Source organism: Pan troglodytes, chromosome 18 (genome assembly GCF_028858775.2).
Source record: "Pan troglodytes isolate AG18354 chromosome 18, NHGRI_mPanTro3-v2.0_pri, whole genome shotgun sequence".
Classification (NCBI taxonomy): Eukaryota; Metazoa; Chordata; class Mammalia; order Primates; family Hominidae; genus Pan; species Pan troglodytes.
The window spans coordinates 76,184,656-76,205,814 of record NC_072416.2 but is presented as its reverse complement, the minus strand read 5'-3'; the positions used below and the strand labels follow the sequence as shown (position 1 = coordinate 76,205,814).

Below are 21,159 nucleotides of genomic sequence, written 5' to 3'. Positions count from 1 at the left end.
ACCTGGGCAGCTAGTTAGAAATACAAATTTTAAATTAGCTGGGCCTGGTGGTGCATGCTGATAGTCTCAGCTACTTAGGAAGTTGATGTGGGATGATTGCTTGGACCTGGGAGGTTGAGGCTGTAGTGAACCAAGATTCTCCACTGTGGAGTTACCTTTTTTTTTTCCTTTGTCTGTTGACAAAGGTTCTTTCTTTGACCAAACTTTAACCGGGCTTCTCTAAACCCTTTCCACCTACATCAAACAACATCATAGAGGATTGTTTGAAAGAATACTTAGAAGGAATTTTTTGACTTTTGGGCTTCCATTTTCATCTCTGCATTGTCCAATTTGGGCAGGAAGCCTGCTATGTCAGTTTGCCAGAATCCCCCATCCTGGAAATCTGATCTGGTCTTTGCTCCTCCTCTATCCCCAGGTGATAACTATTCTGGTCTGCTTGCAGCAAGAATTCTGTTAGGTTTATGCAGAATACTCTTACCCTGAATGGTTTCCGCCCCCCTTTTTTTTTCTTTCTTTTTTTTTTTTTTTTTTGAGATGAAGTCTCGCTCTGTTGCCCATGCTGCAGTGCAGTGGTGTGATCTCGGCTCACTGCAACCTCCACTTCCTGGGTTCATGCAATTCTCGTGCCTCAGCTTCTCAAGTAACTGGGATTACAGGTGTGTGACACCACGCCAGGCTAACCTTTGTATTTTTAGTAGAGACAGGGTTTCACCATGTTGGCCAGGCTGGTCTTGAGCTCCTGACTTCAAGTAAGCCACTCACCTCTGCCTCCCGAAGTGCTGGGATTACAGGCGTCAGCCACTGTGCCCAGCTGACCCTAGATGTTTTCTGTTAGTAATTTCTCATCCTCTGATTCTCTCACCCTCAAGGAGTCAAGGGATAGATCCTTAGCTATAAATCCCCACTTTTTTTCTACTTGTATTAGGAGTTGAGCTCCACCTTCATTGCAAAACCCCATTGCTGTGGTTTCTATACCTACTGCAATGGTCCTATATAAAGTCTGCTTTCCTGTTCTTTAACAAGTGTCAGGATTTTTTTTTCTTTAACACATACTGTAGCTTTTAAAAGGAAGTCACTGTGCATGGTCCACACTTGAGTGTGGAGTCCTGTGACTTTCAGAGTGAAATAGGTACATATATTACCTGGAATTGCTCTAGTTATTCTTAAATATACTTTTGTTTCTATTACAACTCCTTCAACATCATAGAGGATTGTTTTTTGAATGAAAGAATAAGAAAATGTTATTGGAGTTAGCATTTTCTGTCATGTATGTATTTCTCCTAATCCACAGTACATAAGGGACTTCTTTGAACTGTGGAAGCCTTATGAGGCTGTAGACCTTCACGGGCAGAAACCATGCTTAGCTGCCTTTGTGTGATAGGGTTGGGCAAATTTGAAAATATGGAATGTGCCATTTTACTTGGATTTTTTTTGGCATTTCAACCCAAGTTTGATACTCTATTTCCTAGTTTCAATATTCTTATAAAACGTCACAGTTACGTAATAGCATAGAATCTTACAGTTATGTAAGAAACTACCACAGGGGAAACTGAAGATCACAAAAAGAGGAGGGTTGCAATCAGAAAAAAATGTTAAAAAGCTCCTTAGGGGGATAATGGAAAAAAAATGTTTGAGAAACATTGCTCTCAGATGATGGGTAACATGGGAGGGCCTAGGAGAGTCTGCTGAAAATAGATTGCCAAGACTGAGGTGTTCAAGAACATCAGATCTAGTCCTGTTTGCCCATTTGAGAGATGAGAAAACATCCAGAAAGAGGTTGACGTTTCCATTCAGCAAATTTGTGGCAGGCCTAGTACAAGAGGTGGGAGTTTCTGAGACCAAGAACTAGTTCTCCTTCCAATTTACTCTTCAGCTGCTATCGAGCATATACCAAATGGCCCCAGGCTGGAGTGCAATGGCATGATCTCGGCTCACCGCAACCTCCGCCTCCCAGGTTCAAGTGATTCTCCTACCTCACCCTCCTTAGTAGCTGGGATTACAGGCATTTGCCACCATGCCTGGCTAATTTGGTATTTTTAGTAGAGGCGGGGTTTCTCCATGTTGGACAGGCTGGTCTCGAACTCCCGACCTCAGGTGATCCGCCTGCCTTGGCCTCCCAAAGTGCTGGGATTATAGGGATGAGCCATCACACCCGGCCTACTGCTGAGTAGTTTTTGATCAAAAAAAACTGTGCTTTTTTTCTCAGCTGAGGCTGAGACCAGAGCGTAGTGGCACATGCCTGTAATTCCAGCTACTCAGAAGGCTGAGGCAGGAGAATTGCTTGAACCTGGGAGGCAGAGGTTGCGCTGAGCAGAGATCACAGCATTATACTCCAGCCTGGGCAACAAGAGCGAACCTCTCTCAAAATTATCAAAAAAACAACTATGTTGTCATATTAGATCTGCTTTACTAATAAACCCAAATGGTCAGTGACTAAGAAAAGTTTTCTTGTCTATGAATAAACCATGCAATAGAGCAAGCATATATATAAGAGCAGAGGGAGAAAAATAGAATCCCCGAAATACCTAGAATTTTAACTGAGCAGTACTTTGACTGACATGCAGCATGGATCGTTAAATACAAGTGAGGAAAAGCCCCAGATCTTCCTCAATAATAAACAGAATGAAACAAAGGCAGTCATCTGGGCTTCCATGTAGACCCAAGGTTGGCGATCCATGGTCCATAGGTCAAATCTGCCTGCTCCCTGTTTTAGTAAAGCTTTTGGAACAGAGCCACAGTTATTTGCTTGCATATTATCTATGTTTGCTTTAGCCCTGCAACTCCCTCTTGGAAGGAGATAGCCTCTACTGCTTAAGAAATGGAATATAATCAGACCCTTTCTGATCTGAGGATTTTAAAAGGAAAAGCTGGCCGGGCACAGTGGCTCATGCCTGTAATCCCAGCACTTTGGGAGGTTGAGGCAGGTGGATCACAAGGTCAGGAGTTTCAAGACCAGCCTGGCCAAGATGATTGAAACCCCGTCTCTACTAAAAATACAAAAATTAGCCGGGCGTGGTGGCAGGTGCTTGTAATTCCAGCTACTCAGGAGGCTGAAACGGGAGAATCGCTTGAACCTGGGAGGCAGAGGTTGTATGGAATGAGACCACCACTTCTCCTGTTGTCCTTCCCAGCTTCTCCACAGCCTCCCCTTTTCCCTAGTTTATAAGACCAGGAGAAAAGGGAGAAAGCAAAAAATTGGAAAGAAACAGAAGTAAGATAAATAGCTAGGTGACCTTGGTGCCACCACCTGCCCTGGTGTTTAAAATAATATTAACCCTTGACCAAAACTACCGGTGTTATCTGTAAATTCCAGACATTGTATGAGAAAGCACTGTAAAACTCTTTGTTCTATTAGCTGATGTATGTAGCCCCCAGTCACGTTTCCCACGCTTGCTTGATGTATCATGACCCTTTCACATGGACCCCTTAAAGTTGTAAGCATTTAAAAAGGCCAATGATTTCTTTTTTGAGGAGCTCGACTCTTAAGACGCAAGTCTGCGGACGATCCCGGCCAAATGATAAACCTCTTCCTTCTTTAATCCGGTGTCTGAGGAGTTTTGTCTGTGACTCGTCCTGCTACATTTCTTGGTTCCTTGACCGGGAAGCGAAGTGATTAACAGACGGTCGAGGCAGACCCTTAGGCGGCTTAGGCATACCCTGTGGAGCATCCCTGTGGGGGACTCCGGCCAGCTTGAGCGACGTGGATCCTGAGAGCGCTCCGGGGTAGGCAATTGCCCCGGTGGAACACCTCATCAGAGCAGTGCGTGGCAGGCCCCCGTGGAGGATCAACGCAGTGGCTGAACACTAGGAAGGAACGGGCACTGGGAGTCCGGACATCTGAAACTTGGTAAGACTGGTGTTTGGAACTTGCCCACTCCATTTGAGTGGAAGCGTGGCCTGATTACCCACGGCGTGCCTGTACTGGCACTTTGGTTTTTGTTTTTGACTTGACTTGAATTGCTTGATACTTTGGTTTTGGTTTTGACCTGGCTTGGATTTCTGGATACTCTGATTTTGGTTTTGATTCTGGTTTGGTGTAAACTGAAAAAGTGTGTGTGTGCCCTTCTTACCCATTCTTTGTTCTGTGGTGTGCGTGTGGTGTGAGCTTGGTGTTTTGTCTCGAGGAAACATGGGTCAGACACAAAGTAAGCCTACTCCACTAGGAACTATGTAGAAAAATTTTAAGAAGGGATTTAATGGAGACTATGGGGTTACTATGACACCAGGGAAACTTAGAACTTTGTATGAAATAGATTGGCCAACATTAGAAGTGGGTTGGCCATCAGAAGGAAGCCTGGACAGGTCCCTTGTTTCTAAGGTATGGCACAAGGTAACTGGTAAGTCAAGACACTCAGACCAGTTCCCATACATAGACACTTGGTTGCAGCTGGTGCTAGACCCCCCACAGTGGTTAAGAGGGCAGGCAGCAGCAGCGCTAGTAGGAAAGGGACAGATAGCCAAGGAAGGATCCCGCTCTACCCACCGAGGGAAATCAACTCCTGAAGTTCTGTTCGACCCAACATCAGAAGATCCATTGCAGGAGATGGCACCAGTGATCCCAGTCGTGCCCTCCCCTTATCAGGGAGAGAGGCTCCCCACTTTTGAGCCCACAGTGCTTGCACCTCCGCAAGACAAACATATCCCTAGGCCACCCAGAGTAGACAAGAGAGGAGGTGAAGCCTCAGGAGAAACCCCTCCCTTGGCAGCTCGTTTAAGACCCAAAACTGGGATACAAATGCCCCTGAGAGAGCAGTGGTATACTGGGATAGATGAGGATGGTCACATGGCGGAGAGGCGTGTTTTTGTGTACCAGCCCTTCACCTCTGCCGACCTTCTCAACTGGCAAAACAATACCCCGTCCTATACTGAAAAGCCACAAGCTCTAACTGATTTGCTCCAAACTATTATCCAGACCCATAACCCCACTTGGGCTGATTGCCACCAGTTGCTCATGTTCCTCTTTAACACAGGTGAAATGCGGAGAGTGCTCCAAGCAGCAACTAAATGCCTAGACGTGCACCGGCTGATTACCAAAACCCCTAAGAGTATGTAAGGACCCAGTTACCAGGAACCGACCCCCAGTGGGACCCAAATGAAAGAGAGGATATGCAAAGGCTAAACCGATACAGGGAAGCTCTCTTGTAAAAGGATTAAACTCAAAATCCCATATTCGGTTGATTTTATGTTGATGGTCTACAGGCTTTAGCTACCTTAGGGGGCTCTCTGGAGACCAAAGAAAATCTAGAGTCTATAGTGCTCATGTTTAAGGTGATGGAGACTCCCAAAGACAGTTGTCTCAAGGACTTTTGTCAAGACAAATGTGGAAGCCAGACTGACAACCGTCGTTTTCTTTGGGCTATGTAAACGTCTGTGGTTTCTAGACAGCTTGTGAGGCTGAAAACGTGACACTTCAAAAAGACATTTCAGATAAAGTGGGTGAGCTAAGTAACTGTTTTGCAATGAAAGGTTTGGCTCTCTTTTGTCCGGCTTGAGAGTGGCTAATGTATATGCCATCTCTGTTTGGACAACTCTGGTTATCGCCTAATGTGTGTGAGATGACAGATGGGTTTCTGGAAGAGAGGATAATGGATTCTTTGATCGATTTCATTTGAAATGATCAATGTTTTGTCCAAAGATGGGGAGCACTTCTGGGTTAGTGCCAAGGCATGTTCATTGCATTACACAAATTGATTAGAGAAGTCACAGTCCCTCACACTTGCTAAGCTGACGATTCAGCCTGTCAAGGTGCCGTTGTGCAGTCGGGTGGGAAGGTCACCTTGGCCATATATCCTGGAAGCCACCTGGCTGAGAGCTGTCTGTAAACAGCTTTCCAGAGGCAGAACTGACTAGTCATTAATGAGCTACTACTCAACCTTCCATCTTAGAATGGAGTGGATGAATAAAATGGAATAGGAAATACCCTCTGGTAGGCATAGTGGCTCACACCTATAATCTCAGCACTTTGGGAGGCTGAGGCAGGAGAGACCACCTGAGGCTAGGAATTAGAGGCCAGCCTGGGCAATATAGCAAGACCTCACCTCTATAAATAAAAATTTAGGCAGGTGTGGTATACACCTGTGGTCCCAGCTACTCTGGAGGCCTAGGTGGGAGGATCCTTGAGCCTGGATGATCAAGGCTGCAGTTGGTGAGACAGACAGCATGGCAAGCATACAAATCTTGGTACTTTGGGAGTTTGGATCTCCTTAGAAGGACACAGCTGAGTCTCCAAAATCAATGTAATTGAACCATTTGCACCTGTTTTACCAGAAGTCCATAATGGGCTGAGGAACGTCTGTTACGGCTACAAGATTTAGACTGAGAGCTTAAATGGATAAAAATAGGGGATTATAAACTGGAGTTTACAAGGCCCCTAAAACTGTGTGAAGTAGTTTGTGTATTTGCCTATGTGTGTGCCTTATGGAGGAGAGTGCAAGCTTCCCTGATGGGCTTTATATTATAATTCCACGAAATAGAGAATTAGTATAAAAACCTCCTTTTTCTCACTCATATCTCCACTTCTTGATTTCTTCCTGATTTTAAGTGGTCCTGGGTTGATAGCTAACATCAGTCAGGGGACTCTGTTGCTACGCGTGGATGGAAAAATGAAAAATCCTGATCCAGGTCGTCGTCGTGGCACTAGTGGAAGCAAGGCCTGGGGCTCAGGGTGGAAGGCGCAGGAGTTGTGGGTTGGGTGGGATCCACAGAACTGACAAGGGCATTTCAGCTTCTCTCCCTCATGCCTGGGAACCTTGGAGCCAAGCCCTCTCAGCCACTGTCAACATGACCAAAGGCTGTTAGCAAGGGCGGGAGCCTCTGACAGGCAGGAGACAATGAACTGGACCTGAGCCTGGACAACTTGAATGAAAGCCCTCAAGGAGCTGGCTGCCCTTCCAAAGGCCCCCATGCTGGATCTGTTCTGCAATAAATCTGGGGCTCTACTGTTGAATTTCCATGGCCTTACATGCCTGGTGAGGCTAGATTAAGAATGAGCTGCAGGAGGTGGGAGGATCGCTTGAGGCCAGGAGTTGGAGACAGCCTGGGCAACATAGTGATACCCTGTCTCTACCAAATAAAAAAATAAATAAATAAATAAAAAATAAATTGGCTGGGCGTGGTGTGTACCTGTGGTCCCAGCTACTTGGGAGGCTAAGCGGGAGGATGGCTTGAGCCTAGGAGGTCAAGGCTGCAGTGAGCCCTGATTGTGCCACTGTACTCAAGCCTGGATGACAGACCCTGTCTTGGGGGCAGGGCACAGAGCGGAAGAAAAAAATGGGCTGTAACGGTTGCCCACAGACTTGAGCCATTTGGTCAACCTCTAGCACCTGGTTCTCCTCAGCAGGTTGGCCACCCTGCCTGTCTGCTTTGCTTAGCTCAAGAACCTGAAGTGTCTGGACCTGTAGGATAACTCCCTGGGTCCTCTCCTGGCCAAGGTGGCAAGTGATTGCTTGGATAAGAGGCAGTGTAAGCAGCACGCATACGAGGCATCACAAGATGTGAATGCCTTGCAGGTGAGTTAGAAGCAGGAGAGGCATCAGAAGTAGGAGAGGCAGAGAAACCTGAGGCCAAGCAGCGAGCTAAGGAACCTCAGGAGGGGGAAAGAAGGATACCTTCAAAGCAGTTAAGTGGATCAGGAGAAGAAACTCAAGAAGGAAACAAACCAGGGCCCGAAATCCAAGTCCCACTCCTGCTCCCACAAGCCATCACCCGGGACTCAATGTCCTGTCTGTGCTGAAGCTACTGCTACTGTCTTGTGTGGCCAGTGGGCTGGTTGCTCATGGGTGAGAGAGCTGCAGCCTCTCTGCGCCAGTGTGAATGCCATCTATGACAATGCAGTTGCAAGGTCTACATCACCACAAGATCTTCCAGTAGGGTCTTCCAGACCGACTCTCAACAGTGAGCTTGTCCTCAGCACTGCTGCCTGCCAGCCTGGGAGTTTGGATTCTTAGGGAACTGAATTCTGCTGGATGCAACCTTTCTGTAGCATTAGACCTTACCCACCATCACCAAATGACTGCTGATTGGCATTTGAGACCTTCTCCTTGTAGGAATTATTTCTTAGGGTTACCTGTTTTGGGATGAGGAGAAATGGGAATCGGGGTGTCGGGACGACGGTTACCTGCATGCCTAATGGAATAAGCTTGGGCATGGGGAGAGAAAAAACAGCCTTTTCTAGTTATACAAAGTTGTGTAAAGGCATGGGCCATTTCTACCAAATGGTCAGCTGTCAATACGCGTGTACTTTTTGAGAAAGGGTCTCTGTCACCGAGGCTGGAGTGCAGTGGCAAAATCAAAGCTTACTGCATCCTTGACCTTCTGGGCTCAAGTGATCCTCCTACCTCAGCCTCCCCGGTAACTGGGACCACAGGCATGTGCCACCACACCCAGCTAATTTTTAAATTTTTTGTAGAGACAGGGTCTCCCTATGTTGCCCACGCTGGTCTCAAACTCCTGACCTCTGGTGATCTGCCTGCCTCGGCCTCCCAAAATACTGGGATCACAGGCATGAGCTACTGTGCCCAGCCTAGGAGGAAGTGTTATCGGGGGACCTGGGGAAAACTCAGCAAGACTAGCCTAAATGGTGGTGGGGATGGGGAGGGATGTACCTATTTTCTTTCAGGACCTCAGAAATTTAAGCATTTTAGTGGCCATACAAAACGTCTGGCTATGAAAGGGACTTCATGACCATCCAATCCAATATAATAATTGCTGTCAGAGAAACTGAGGCCTTCCATGACTTACCTGTGGTCTCCCAGCTAGTTTGAGGCAAAACTGGATTTCCACTCTGTTATGTGTTCTTCCTTTACATTACGTTGCCTCCTTTATAATGTCCTGAGAGAATAAAACTCTCACCAGAACTATGCCTCAGCCAAAGTATAGAATCATTCATGGTAGACAGATTAATGACTCAGATAGAAATCTCATGCCATCAGGTCTTGGGCAGCTCCCATAGAGTCCTGCTGCAACTTTTGTGCTTTCCATAAAGTGGCAACACTCTAGGCTCCTTGCCTCAATTTTAGAGCATTAACTCCCTAATTGCTAGTGAGCAAAGGGGCAGATCTCTGCAAAGCTACATTGTCTATAACAGCTTTATTTGTACATGGCATGACTAACTACCTCAAAAGTAACCTGCTTTTGCAGGTTTTTAAGGATCAGCTTCATAATACACTGAGGTTTAGAATTGATTCCAGATCACAACTGAGGGGAATGAATGGAAACAGAGGAAATGAAGGGGAAAAAGAAGCATCGTGGAGCTGAATAGTGGTGCATCCACCAGGACTAGTACTGATAAGGACGGCACTGTCCATTCTCTTGTCTGCTAGATTAAGCATTTTTCTTGCCTCCTTTGCTTCATCTTTTCACAACTGGATGGAGGGATCAGAAATAACTATGTCATGGTCCTCATTCCTGAAAACTCCCCATTGCAAGCTCCTTGCCTCTGCCTGGAGGGAGAAAGAACCTGTTATAGCTCAGAGATGAAGAGGGCAGGGTCTAGCCTTTTAGCCCTAGTGGCCCATTTGGATAGGACTGCCACTCATGACTCTCCTGATACTGGAAGAAAGGACTTTGTTAATCTTCTCCCTCAAGGATAGCTCTGCTGCATAGGCCCACACCCTGCTCAGAATCACTACACTTTAGTCTTCCTCCAAGCTCCAGAGCCGTTGGTACAAATGCTTTATTGAAACTAAATATGTAAGATTAAGACATACGGAAGTTAGCATAGTCGTCACATCCTGTTCCTTGGTTAGCTGAGGCAGCTCAGTGGCTGAGCCTAGTCCAGCCAACCCACAGGTTCATTCACGACTTCAAGATCAGATGCCGATTCTTTTGGATTTCTACAATTATTAAATACACATCTGAGTGGGGGGAAAAACATCCGGATCCATTGTAAGACCATGCATCTAGCTATTGGATGACACCTTGGTAATTCATCTTCTCTGCTCATCTGAGAGGGGGGCATTATGCTGAGATCTTTTTCTTGTCTTAAAATAGTTGTTTTGACCCATCTGCAAATATTTATATAATGTATTATAGTAGGCTATGTGTGAGATCTCTGGGGCATACAAAAAATAAAAGTAATCTGTAACCTCAATGGGCCTACAGTCCTTCTGAGGCGTAAATAGAAAGCAGGCCAGGTGCGGTGGTTCACGGCTGTAATCCCAGCGCTTTGGGAGGCCAAGACGGGCAGATCACCTGAGGTCAGGAGTTAGAGACCAGCTGGTCAACAGGGTGAACCTCCCATATCTACTAAAAATAAAAAAAATTAGCTGATTGTGATGGTGGGCACCTGTAATGCCAGCTACTCGGGAGGCTGAGGCAGGAGAATCGATTAAACCAGGGAGGCAGAAGTTGCAGTGAGCCGAGATCACACCACTGCACTCCAACCTGGGTGACAGAGTGAGACTCCATCTCAAGAGAAAGCAAACACTTTGGGTGTTTTCTTTGTGGCAGGCTCTTATAACCATACATTCCCCTATCTGCCAATCAGCAATCTGAGGTTACGATTGTCCATCTCCACCGACAATTTTGAAATCACAACACTAAACCTTATCTTTGATCTCACAGAAATTAAATGGTGAAGACAGGGAGGGGGGAACAAGACACACTAGGGCCTGTTGGGTGTTGGGGCAAGGGGAGCATCAGGTTAAATAGCTGCATGTGGGACATAATACCTAGGTGACTGGTTGACAGGTGCAGCAAACCACCATGGCACACATTTACGTATGTAACAAACCTACACGTTCTACACATCTATCCCAGAACTTAAAATATATAATGTGGTAAAGCGTACTTAATAAGTGCCATGGATGTTCTTGTTCATACATTGAGGTTGTTCATTCCTCTTAAGGAATTCTCAGTAAACCCTGAAAGTCCTTTTAACTTTAAACGTGAGAGAGGAGGACTCTTTCCATCCCAGGGGCAGAAATAACAGAAGGATGAGAAAGAGGGAACTGAGCAAGGACCTTCTGCTTTTCCCCTCCTGCTGGCTATTACACTTGTTTTAGAAGAAAACGTTAATTCTGAGTAGCATGGTGGAATCGTTTTAGGGAAGAATACTAATACTCTAGATATTTCCTTTTTTTTTTTTTTGGAAGGAAACTGAAGCTCAGAGAAAGGGACTGTGGGTGCCATCCATACAATTTGTGACTAATGTGTCCCTTGCCAGTCTGCTCTCATGTTGACATGTGCCCAAAGCACTTCTGTCATGCTGCCTCTTTTTCTAGAATGTCAAGCCTTGATCACGCTGATTATTTACTGTGTTAATAACACATGCTGTGTTTGTGGGAATAAAATTTCTACCTTCTGCGTATGTGTCCACCTGTTGGGTTATACTGAGAACACTCCAAAAGAAAGGGCCTGGATGGGGAGAGCTCAGAAAAGGTCACCCCAAAACTCAGTGCCAGGAAGGAGACCAGTGCTAACTGAACATCTGCTTGGGTAAAACACTGCATTTGACACATCTACATCTCTCATTCCATTTAATTTTCAACAATAATCCTCTGAGCTTAGTACAAGCATACACAATTTTCAGGGAGGATACTAAGTTTCTGAGAAGACACTCACCTAATCTCACCTGGCTGCTAGTTATTGATGGAGCCCATATATGAACTCAGCCAATTCTTACTCTTTTCCTCTATGGCAGGCTCCCTGCCAGTGTTTGTCATGGCAGGTCAGCACACGGGATACTGGATCTGAGAATCTGATCTCCAGGGATCTTCCCCTTATTCTGTTCCCCTTGGAGGATTCAGCAGATGCCTGGAGTGGAGGATAAACGGAGGGGGAGTCATTGTCTTCACATTTGGGAATATGTGCTCATATGAAATGATGCAAAGGAGGACAAAAATAGTTGGCCAGGTGGGGTGGCTCATGCCTGTAATCCTAGTACTTTGGGAGGCTGAGGTAGGTTGATCACCTGAGGTCAGGAGTTGGAGACCAGCCTGACCAACAAGGTGAAACCCCGTCTCTACTAAAAATAAAAAAAATAGCTGGGCGTGGTGGCAGACGCCTGTAGTCCCAGCTACTTGGGAGGCTGAGGCAGGAGAATTGCTTGAACCCGGGATGCGTGCAGAGGTTGCAGTGAGCCAAGATCATGCCACTGCACTCCAGCCTAGGAGATGGAGTGAGACTATATCCAAAAAAAAAAAAAATTGTTAGCATTCACTTCATTGCATACATGTGTACATTGACTAAGGTATCTATGAGCATTCTTATTCACTCCTCCCAATAACACAGAAAGGTAAGTACCGTAACAATTCTTACCTGTAGATAAGAAGCTGAGCACTGGAGAAGTTAACTAGTCCCAGTCTACTAGTAAACTACTAAGTAAAGGATCCTTGATTCATACCCAGCTCTGAGTTCTGAGCATTAATTACTTTGTTGCATTGCATCTGATGTTGAGTGATTATTCTGTCCCCATCAACAACTGGTAGGCCACAGAAACCTTTTATTTATGGGCAGTTCAGGCAAGTAAATTTCATCATCTAATGACACAGCTTTTTTATTTAGAGAGCTGTCAACCTGAGATAACCTCCCTCTCTGGTTTGGTGGTGGTTACTCATTTATTCAGAGCTGCTATTAATTTTAATTATTTGTTTGACCTTTGACCACCATAAAGTTCATCTGATTAAAAAAATTCTTTCTTAACACAGAAAATTGCTAATAAATACCAAAAGCTCTAGGTCAACAAAGACAGGCATGCTTGATTAAATATCCATGGAGCTTATAAAATATCTGCCTAGGCCCTTGGCATTTGTAAAGAGACATTTATGACTCCAACACAATCTTCGCTATCATTGGGCTATGGCTAACATATCAATCTTGACCATCAGCTTTGACTTTTCCTCTGGAAAAATAACATAAGCTTTCTACATTTTCTACATTTCTGGCACCATACAGAATTTGTGCATTTTAAGATACATACACTTTCTCAGCAAATGAGGCTTTTAAGAAGCTGAAATAATATAAATTCTGCATACTTTAAAATCCATAAAGCAACAGAAACTCTCCACAGGGGACAGGGAAAGGGAGGCTTCAAAGCAGGAGGAATGTACATTAAACATAAAAGGGAGTTTCCTCTCTCTGAGGTTGAAGGACAATGTTTGCCAAGAATGTTCTTCTTTGAAGATGACTGTGAATAGAGCCGGTTTCTTCTCTGCAGTAGTTTTTGGATTCAGGGAAAGAGTCTTTTGAATTTTTAAATTTTCATTCCATATATTCTTAAATCTCTTGACTGATCTCTTAGTCTTTTGTGATGGTGTATGAATTGTTAGGCAAAAGTAACTTGGTGGAAAATATCTGAAAAAACTGAAAGGAGAAAGAAAGTGTGAAGTTGTTCTGCTTTTGGTGAGAATTCCCCAACGTGTGAAGATTACTTTTTGTTCTGCTGTCCTGATGTTGAGTATCCAGTCATAATCCACTCCCTGCATTGTAGTTGGGATGCAAGCTGGTCTCTGGGTAACAGATGCATTTTACTGGCAAATGCAAAAGTTAAGATGAGTCCTCCACTTAATGCAACTTTTTTCTCTGTTGCCAACCCCCTTTCTTTGGATTTATGAAGGATGCATTCTAGCTCTTATATTTTTTAATAAGGTAGGCTGAAACTTAATGGAAATAGTGCATTACTGAAATGCTAAGCTCTCAAATCAGTAGGATGTGTCTAACAAGCACCAAAGTATTAAAATAAGTTGGCGCATTGACGTCCAGTTACATATATAAAACGTGGTTCTTGATTTAAAAATTATGGACCAAGAAGAAGCTTCTCTGCTCCTTCTGGAATCTCCACTTGGTTCAGCCCGCCTACCTCCACTCTGCCTCCACTATGTCCATCAGGGTGACCCAGAAGTCCTACAAGGTGTCCACCTCTGACCCCTGGGCCTTCAGCAGCCTCTCCTACACAAGTGGGCCCGGTGCCCCCATCAGCTTCTCTAGCTTCTCCCGAGTGGGCAGCAGCAGCTTCCGGGGTGGCCAGGGTGGAGGCTATGGAGGGGCCAGTGGAATGGGAGGCATCACCATCATCACAGTCAACCAAAGCCTACTGAGCCCCCTTAACCTGGAGGTGGACCCCAACATCCAGGCCGTGCACACCCAGGAGAAGGAGCAGGTCAAGACTCTCAACAAGTTTGCTTCCTTCATAGACAAGGTACGGTTCCTGGAGCAGCAGAACAAGATGCTTGGAGACCAAGTGGAGCCTCCTGCAGCAGCAGCAGATGGCTTGGAGCAACATGGACAAACATGTTCGAGAGCTACATCAATAACCTTAGGTAGCAGCTGGAGACTCTGGGCCAGGAGAAGCTGAAGCTGGAGGCAGAGTTTGGCAACATGAAGGGGCTGGTGGAGAACTTCGAGAACAAGTATGAGGATGAGATCAATAAGCGTACAGAGGTGGGGAATGAATTTGTCCTCATCAAGAAGGATGTGGATGAAGCTTACGTGAACAAGGTAGAGCTGGAGTCTCGCCTGGAAGGCCTGACTGACGAGATCAACTTCTTCAGTCAGCTGTATGAAGAGGACATCCAGGAGCTGCAGTCCCAGATATCGGACACATTTGTGGTGCTGTCCATGGACAACAGCCGCACCCTGGACATGGACAGCATCATCACTGAGGTCAAGGCGCAGTATGAGGAGATCGCCAACTGCAGCCAGGCTGAGGCTGTGAGACCATGTACCAGATCAAGTATGAGGAGCTGCAGGCGCTGGCTGGGAAGCACGGGGGTGACCTGTGGCGTTCGAAGACAGATCTCTGAGAAGAACGGGAACATCAGCCGGCTCCAGGCTGAGATTGAGGGCCTCAAAGGCCAGAGGGCTTCCCTGGAAGGACCCTCGCAGATGCCGAGCAGTGTGGGGAGCTGGCCGTTAAGGATGCCAACGCCAAGCTGTCCAAGCTGGGAGGCTGCCACACAGCCGGCCAAGCGGGACATGGCACGGCAGCTGCGTATCAGGGGCTGATAAACTTCAAGCTGGCCCTGGACGTCGAGATAGCCACCTACAGGAAGCTGCTGGAGGGCGAGGAGAGCCGGCTGGAGTCTGAGATGCATAACATGAGTATCCATTCGAAGACCACCAGTGGCTATGCAAGTGGTCTGAGCTCGGCCTAGGGGGGCCTCACAAGCTACTGCCTGAGCTCCAGCTTTGGTTCTGGCGCCGGCTCCAGCTCCACCAGGGCCGTGGTTGTGAAGAAGCTTGAGACCCATGATGGGAAGCTGGTGTCCGAGTCCTGACATCTGCCAAAGTGAACAGCTGCGATAGCCCCTCCCCAGAGGCTCTGCCCCAGAGCCCAGAAGGGAGGCTGCTGTGCAGGGGAGCAGGGCGAACAGGAGACCCACATGAGGCTCAGCCCTAGCCTTAAGCCCACCTGCAGGGGAGTTTACTATCTGGGGACCCCCCTTGCCCATGCCTCCAGCTACAAAACAATTCAATTGCGCTTTTTTTTTTTTTTTGGCTAAAATAAAACTTGAGCTAGCTCTGCCAAAAATAATAATAATAATGTTTGCTCTTTGTAGAAAGTGTAGAAAAATAAGAAAAAAAATTCACCCACATTATGTCACCCATAGGGTAACACTTATTAACCATTTAATGCAGTTTCTTTTTCTTTTTTTTTTTTTTTTGACAGAGTCTCCCTCTATTGCCCCGGCTAGCCGGCTAGAGTGCAATGGTGCAATCTTGGCTCACTGCAACCTCTGCCTCACAGGTTCAAGCTATTCTCCTGCCTCACCTTCCCAACTAGCTGGGATTACAGGCACCCACCACTGCACCTGGCTAAGTTTTGTATTTTTAGTAGAGATAGGTTTCTGCATGTTGGCCAGGCTGGTCTTGGACTCCTGACCTCAGGTGATCCACTGCAGTTCCTTTCAATCGCCTGTGTTTGTTAATGGCTGCATGTTTAAAAATCTGGAATAGGCTTAATGTGATGGAAACTTAATATTTGTAGTATGAGGACAAAATAATTTATGCAGTTCATTTGACCACAGTTTGTTTTTGATTACTGTGAAAGTTCTGAAAGTTACAGCTATAAGCAACCTTAACCTGTTTTGCAAGTTACTCTTGCTTGTTATTTGATTTCTGGGGGGATGTTTTGTCTTTGACTTTGAGAATCTGCTCTCTAGACTTACATAAATATGACAGCTTGTGTTACTAATGTTAATAGATTAATTAGGTAATATGGTTAGTTTTAATAGGTAAAACACAACCAAAGAGCACTGTCTGTGGACTTAGGCAGATCTGGACTCCAGTCCTGGCCCTGCAGCTTCAAACCTGTGCAGCCTTAAGCAAATCACCAAGCTCAAATCTCTTTGATCCTTAATTTCCTCATCACTAAAATGAGAGTAAAAACCTACATCATATGGTTATTGTGAGATAAAAATAGGTGCATATTCAAAGAAAATCACCAGATAAACTTGAATTGTCACACAGCGTGACTTAGAATTTTTCTAAAAAATCAACACGTATCATAATATGTAAGTTTTTGTAAGTGAAAAAGCCATACTGTTAAAAGGTTAAATGGTACCTGGCCTTCTATTTTTCCTTCAAATGATACCATGCTAAAAGACAAATAATAAATTAAGAGTGTTCATTTTTTGAAGGGAAACTATAGGGCTGATTTAGGTTGCTCATTCTGGCTAAATCTACACCTTGGAAAATTACTGTCATTTTAATTTTCTTCCCATTGTTCTTGGAGTACTCGGGAAATTTATCATCTCTTCTCAGAGCCACCTGATACTTCATTTTTGAGCAAGTGCTTCTAAAAAGATGAAGGTGTTTTTTATCTCTAGTTCTTAGAAACCAGTTTGCAGCTGGTGGTAATTTTAATTTTCTAAGCACCTCTTATGAGCAAAAAACTTCGTAATGCTTTTCTGCCTACATTATCTCACGAAATGGTCACAAAAACTTTAATGAAACAGGAATATTCCACTTTCTACATGTTTTTGTTTTTTATTTTTGAGACTGGGTCTTGCTCTGTCACCCAGGCTGGAGTGCAGTGGTGAGATCTCGGCTCACTGCAGCCTCCACCTCCTGACCTCAAGTGGTCCTTCCGCCTTGGTCTCCCTAAGTGCTGCTATTATAGGCGGGAGCCACTGTTGCCGGCCTCTAGATGTTATTAAATATTGCCAGCAATTTACAGATGAGGAAACCAAGTCAACAGATGAGTTGTCTTGATTCCTGGCAAAAAGCTGGCTCGGTATCTCTGGCTTTTTCCCCCCATTACAGAGAGGGAGGCAAGACGGTCATTCCATCAGTTGTCACTGAGTTCCTGTCATCGGCTGCACTGGGGAGTGCGAGGCTAAGAGGGGGCAGTCAGTTCCCTTGGGTTTCTCCTCACCTGGGTGCCCAGGAGCAGGTGGAAGCCAGGCCGCTTCCCTTTCCTCTCCAGGAGGCCGAGCATGTGCTGCTGGAGGACACTTTACCCGGGCGAAAAAGTGGCCCCGCTCCAGCAGCCCTTTATGTTGTCCAAGTCCACCCGCAGCGGCCCGGGGAAGCCAGCGCTGCAGCAGCTCCCCTCGCGGCCAACACTTCAGCACCTGGCCCTAGCGGACAGCGCCAAGCGTGGCTGCAGGCCTGGAGGCCCAGCGCCCACCCCAGGCACCGCCCTGCCAGGGCCGCTGAGGGTACTTGGCCGCCTGGAACGTCCCAAGCAGCAGCACTGCCCTCAGCAGCCGGGTGCCGCGACCGGAGCCAGCGCCTCGCCGCCGTCCGGCCCCTTCGTCTCCGCGCCCATTGCCCGGCGTGTCCTTCCCTGGCCTGCCTTGAGCTGTCTCCCCAGGATCCCGCGCTGTAGCCGCTCCCCGGGGCAGCACTCCACCCCTCGGGCCCGGACACGCTGCTTATCTGGGCCATTGAAATGTCCAAACACATAAACAAGTTTGAGAAGGGGTTGCTGTAAAGGTACCCTTCCTCCAGGCTGAGGGTTCTAGCCGCCCTTGGAGTCTATCGTTGATGGCTCGTCTTGAGACCTTTTAAAACTCCATTGTTGTGCTCTCTACTTTATTTAAAAGTATGTTTCGGGAGGCTGAGGAACGAGAATCGCTTGAACCCAGGAGGCGGAGGTTGCAGTGAGCCAAGATCAGGCCACTGCACTCCAGCGACGGAGCAAGACTGTCTCAAAAAAAAAAAAAAAAAAAAAAAAAGTTACCAATAATAAACCACTACTTTTTTTTTTTTTTTTTTGAGACGGAATCTTGCTCTATTCCCAGGCTGGAGTGCAGTGGCACGATCTCGGCTCACTGCAACCTCCACCTCCCAGGTTCAAGCCATTCTCCTGCCTCAGCCTCCCGAGTAGCTGGGATTACAGGCGTACCCCACCATGCCCCGCTACTTTTTGTATTTTTAGTAGAGATGGGGTTTCACCATGTTGGCCAGGATGGTCTCGAACTCTCGACCTTGTGATCCGCCCACCTTGGCCTCCCAAAGTGCTGGGATTACAGGTGTAAGCCGCCACGCCCAGCCTATTATTGGTAACATTTAATGCTGATATCCATTGTCATATATGTCTGTGTTTAGCGTATTCCCAGTTGAATTTGCACAAGCCTTTTCGAAAGCAATTTCCCACCATGAAACAAAGAGTCTGTGGTAAATATTCTTTGATACTATAATTTCATTTCTGGAAGTCTAACAGCGAGAAAAATCTAAAGTTGAAAAGTCAACCACACACAAAAATCACACAGATGTTCCTTTAAAAACTAATTATAAAGATTTATTACTGCATGATATGAAAAACTAGAAAAATGAAAAACATTTTTACTTATTTAAATAATGATTTTTTTTTTTTTTTTTGACAGGGTCTTGTTCTGTAGCCCAGGCTGGAGTGTAGAGGTGGAATCATGGCTCATTTCAGCCTCAATTCCCTGGGCTCAAGTGATCCTCCTGCCTCAATCTCTTGTATAGCAAGGACTATAGGCATGGGCCACCACATCTGGTTTATTTGTTTATTTTTTGTAGACACAGGGTCTTGTTAATGTTGCCCAGGCTGGTCTTGAACTCTTGGCTTTAAGTGATTAAGTGATCCCCTCTCACCTTGGCCTCCAAAGTGTGGGATTGTAGGTATGAGCCCCCACACCTAGTGTCTTTTGTTTGTTTTTTCTCTTGACCTCTGCTATTGAAAGCTAGCTAAACATTTGTATTTAGAATGTTTAAATAAAACTTCAACCATAAATGGATTCAAAACATGGCAATCATGCATGTGCTGAATGGATTTGTATATTGGAATATTATGGAACCATGGAAAGTACATTATAAAAATGATACAAAGTGCTTATTTTATAAGTAAAATAAAGCAGGACATTAATTTTTAGTATAGTTGGATGTAATCTCTGCAACTTTTATGGGCGATGGCAGAATTATTTAGACAGTACTGGATACATGTGCTCAATAAATAGTAATTGGATAAATGAAAAGACAGGTGAAGGGTAGTTCCTAACATGTTTTTTCTACTTATAATTTTCTGTAGCAAGATATGTTGGTTTTATAGGAAACAACACTTTTTTTAAAGATGTCATGTCTAGAAACTTTGTTCATAAATTGTATTTTCAAATCTTGACTTTATTTTATTTGAGACAGGGTCTCACTCTGCCACTCAGGCTAGTGCAGTGGCATGATCACAGCTCACTGCAGCCTTGACTTCCTGGGCTCCAGCGATTCTCCCACCTCAGCCTTTTGAATAGCTGAGACCACAGGCCTGTGCCACCATGCCTGGCAAACTTTTGTATTTTTTTTGTAGAGACAGGGTCTGGTTATGTTGCCCAGGTTGGTGTTAAACTTCTCAGATCAAGCAATCTACCCGCCCCCGCCTCCCATAAGTGCTGGGATTACAGGGGTGAGCCACTGCCCCTGGCTTCAAATCCTATCTCACAGTTCTGTGAGTGATGGTTTAATTCCCACTGATAGATGAGGAAGTGGGGGCCCAACCCCTTATTCTTATGTGAAATCAGATTGTAAGTGCCGAGACTAAGTCTTCTGACTCCAAGTCACTTGACATTTCCTGACATTGAACTCGGCTGGTATGTTCCAGCCTCTGGTTTGGGAGACAGAAATCAAAATTGCAGTCCCTGCCCTGTCCCTGGCTTGCTGGGTGATTTGGGGGTAAGTCACTTTCCTTTGTGTCCCTTCCTTTCTTGGGCTCTTGACCTGGTGGTTTATAAAATCAATCTTTCCCACTGTTTCTTTCAGTGGAGAGAGGACTCTCTTAGGATGTTGGATATCCTGTTTAACGTTGTTCCCCTAGTCACTTTATCACTCATCTCCTTGTTTTTTCTTTCGTCATTTTCATCCTGTCAATTTATTATGTCCCTTTACCATGTCAACCTCTTGTTGACATTTTGTCATATTTTCAGAAATGGTATTTATTTCTTTGCTTATTATATATTTTACCTATCTAGATATAAGCTTTGTGAGGACACAAGTCCTCTCTGACTTTTGCTCATCTGTACCTCCAAAATCTAGCACAGGGTTGGACTCACTCATAGTTAGCTCGGTAAGATACTTGTGGGAGGAATTGCAGGAATGGAAGTGTATGTATGATAAAGATAAGATGAGCTCGCTTCTCCCACAACATCCCCTACTACTACTACTGGGCTTACCCCCATTAGTCTTGTCAGGAAATAAAATGCTAGAGCAGTAGTTCTTGGCTGGGTGATTTTTGCTATCCCAGATGACATTTGGCAATATCTGGAGCTATTTTTGGTTGTCACCATTGGGACATGCTACCGGCATCCAGTGGTCAGAGGCCAGGGAGGTTGCTAAACTTCATACAATGCACAGGATGGCCCCAACCCACTCCAGCTCCTGATAAAGAATCCACAGATCCTAAATATCAATAGTGCCAAGACTGAGAAACCCTGTGCTAGAGAGATTGAATGAGGTTAGTTTGCTTATCTGTTTTAAAGTTTTCATTTGGGTGATTGTTTTGAAATAATTTCAAGGATACAGAAAAGTTGCAAGAATAATATAAAAAATGACCTTCGCCCAGATTCTCCAATTGGTATCTTACCATATTACATTATCATTTTCTCCATATACGTAATTATTTTTTCTTTCTGAACTATTTAAGGCCAAGTTGCAGACATGATGTTTTGTTACTTCTATATAACTCAGTGTGCATTTCCTAAAAGGTTTTACATAAATACAGCACAATTATCAATTATGATGACCCAATGTCATTATCTAATTTAA

The 21,159-nt window shown here is 45.3% G+C and overlaps 1 pseudogene; it reads left to right on the top strand.

Annotated features, from left to right (window-relative positions):
• The first annotated feature begins 13,816 nt into the window (after window positions 1-13,816).
• LOC468038 (keratin, type II cytoskeletal 8-like) lies at window positions 13,817-14,943 on the top strand (annotated as a pseudogene).
• Window positions 14,944-21,159: the final 6,216 nt, after the last annotated feature.